The 2,757-nt window shown below is 51.9% G+C and overlaps 1 pseudogene across 1 annotated transcript; it reads left to right on the top strand.

Annotated features, from left to right (window-relative positions):
• The first annotated feature begins 392 nt into the window (after positions 1-392).
• Positions 393-2,244, top strand: LOC309644259 (tyrosine--tRNA ligase, mitochondrial-like; annotated as a pseudogene). The gene is made up of 2 exons: positions 393-1,067; positions 1,487-2,244. The product of its transcript is annotated as a tyrosine--tRNA ligase, mitochondrial-like (transcript).
• The last annotated feature ends 513 nt before the right edge of the window (positions 2,245-2,757 follow it).

Here is a 2,757-nt window from a genome sequence, read left to right as displayed (position 1 = left end):
GGACTTTCCCAGCACCACTCAGGCGGAGCCAGACGGCGGAAGGACTCCTCAGCACAGAGGGCAACACCCAATTAAAGCGGCACTCCGCTCAAAACCAGGTGACCAAGTCTTACACCTTCCCCCCCCCGCCCCCCCAAAAAAGGAAAATCTCCAATCAAGGCACCCCAGTAGGGAAGTACGCCCTGGTGTCCGCACGCTCGAGGTTCTGCCACTCACCAGAGACGTCTCAAAGATCGGACAAGACCAAACCAGACCAGCACCGTTTCATCCTCCTCCGCCGCCTCTTCTTCCTCCTCCTCTTCCTCACATCCTTCAGGTGGACCACCTTCATCTTCATCGTGTTCATCTCCATCCTCATCCTCCTCCTCCTCTTAGCCTGGGGCTTCGCCAAGATGGCGGCGCCCCTGTTGCAGTGCATTTCCCAGGGTCGGTGGTTTGGTACCTGAGGAGGGTCATGAGTCTGGCCCCTGGGGCTGCGTGAGGCCCACACGGGCGCTCAGGGGTTTCTGGTGGCGCAGAAGGCTCGGGGTCTGTTCAAGGAATTCTTTCCCGGGAGGGGGATGAAGACAGAGCTCCCAGAGCTCTTCCGCCGCGGCGCGGCGCGGCGGGCAACGTGCCCCAGATCCTCTACACGCGGCTTCGACCCCACGGCCAGCTCACTTCACGTGGGGCGTCTGCTGGCGCCGCTGGGCCTGTCTCACTCCCAGCGAGCAGGCCACAGCACGCCTGCGCTGGTGGGAGGCGCCGCGGCGCGCCTGGGAGACCCGAGCGGTGGTTCCAATGAGCGCGAGGCACGGGACGCAGAGCACCTGCGAATCAACGCGCCCGCCCTGCGGCAAGGGCTCAAGGCCCTGGCGGCTGATCACCGGCAGCTCCTCACTAACGGGCGGACCCAGGGCAGCTTCACCTTGCTGGACACCTCGCAGTGGTCCCAGAGGTATCACCTGGGGCACTTCCTAGCTGCAGTGGGCGGCCACTTCCGCAGGGGCACACTGCTGAGCCGGCTGAGCATGCAGCCTCAGCTCAAGAGCCTGGAACGCATGAGTTTGACCAAGTTTTGTGTGTGTGTGTGTGTGTGTGTTTTATTTATTTATTTATTTATTTATTTATTTATTTATTTATTTATTTATTTATTTATTTATTTATTTATTTATTTATTTATTTATTTATTTATTTATTTATTTATTTATTTATTTATTTATGGCTGTGTTGGGTCTTCGTTTCTGTGCGAGGGCTTTCTCTAGTTGCGGCAAGCGGGGGCCACTCTTCATCGCGGTGCGCGGGCCTCTCACTATCGCGGCCTCTCTTGCTGTGGAGCACAGGCTCCAGACGCGCAGGCTCAGTAGTTGTGGCTCACGGGCCTAGTTGCTCCGCGGCATGTGGGATCTTCCCAGACCAGGGCTTGAACCCGTGTCCCCTGCAGTGGCAGGCAGATTCTCAACCACTGCGCCACCAGGGAAGCCCCTGGCCAAGTTTTTAATACCAGGTGCTCCAGGCCTATGATTGCTACTACCTGTTCTAGCCTCATGGATGCCGGGTCCAACTAGGTGGATCTGATCAGCTGGGCGATATCATGTTTGGATATGAGTTCATCCGTAAGTTCACTGGAGAAGACATATTTAGAATCTGTTGCTCTAATTACAACTGGAGCAAAATTGGGAAAGTCCGCTGGCAATGCTGTTTGGCTAAACAGATAAGACATTTCCATTTGAATTGTATCAATTCTTTGTGAGGCAGCAAGATGATTTGGTAGAAACGTCCCTGAAGCTCTTGGCTCTTCTGCCCCTTCCAGAGATTGACCACATAATGTAGCTGCATGTCAGAGAGCCAGAAAAGCGGGGTGGTCAGAAATGACTCGCTGCAGAGGTAACAAAGCTTGTTCGCAGACAAGAAGGACTGGAGTCTGCTAAAAGGTGTACACAAGCCCTTTATCATAGTAGCATAGACACGCTAGAGGTCATGTCTGATCAAACTCTTTTAGAGTTTTTAAAAGAAGCTTCATTTTCTGAATTAGTTCTTGACCCTGGAACAAGCATCCTAGATACCTGCTGCAGAGCAAATGCCATGTCAAATGGACCCCGAGGGTATCAGATGATAACAGAAGGCGGAATCAGTATAAATCACAGACAAGTAACACATTCTGAGACTGTTTTAGTTGTTGGACAATGTATTCTTAAGAATGGACTTTGGTTACTTAAAATAGGAAAAAGAAATTTCTACGTTATAAAATGGCTTCAGCAATGATGAAAAATCCTTCTGGTGGTTCAAACTTATCCACAATTCATTCTCAAGACATACGAACTTATACCTTCGCTTATGCAAATCAAACAATAGGCAGGCGGGGGACGGGGGAGAAGTGACTCAGGAAGGCCTCATAGGGTCCTGCTCGGTAACACGAGAAAAAGAAGGTGCAGGACTTGTAGGCAGCACCGTTCAGCTACATCAGACGTGCGTGAAGGGGGTCATAGATATGAAGTTGGAACATGCCCAACCACGCCCAGTACTCTATTTCCTGTCACATTTGGCTCAGCCTGCTTTGAGGAGGGATAGAGACATCTGTGTGGCCCTTCTCAGGACCAGCACAAGCAGATCAAGCTGAGAGCACCGAAGTTCACTTGTGCCGGCAAGGAGTCGTCGGCCTTGAAAACAGGGTCCATTTATGGTTTACCTTTTCCTTTGTCTCGGGACATAAAATTAGCAAAATTTCTCCTGCAGCCAATCACCGTTTTCTGTGGGCTTCTTGCAGAAGCACCAGCT

The sequence above is a fragment of the Balaenoptera physalus genome (assembly GCF_965194825.1).
Source record: "Balaenoptera physalus genome assembly, chromosome: 15".
NCBI lineage: Eukaryota > Metazoa > Chordata > Mammalia > Artiodactyla > Balaenopteridae > Balaenoptera > Balaenoptera physalus.
This window is presented reverse-complemented; position numbering and strand designations above follow the sequence as displayed.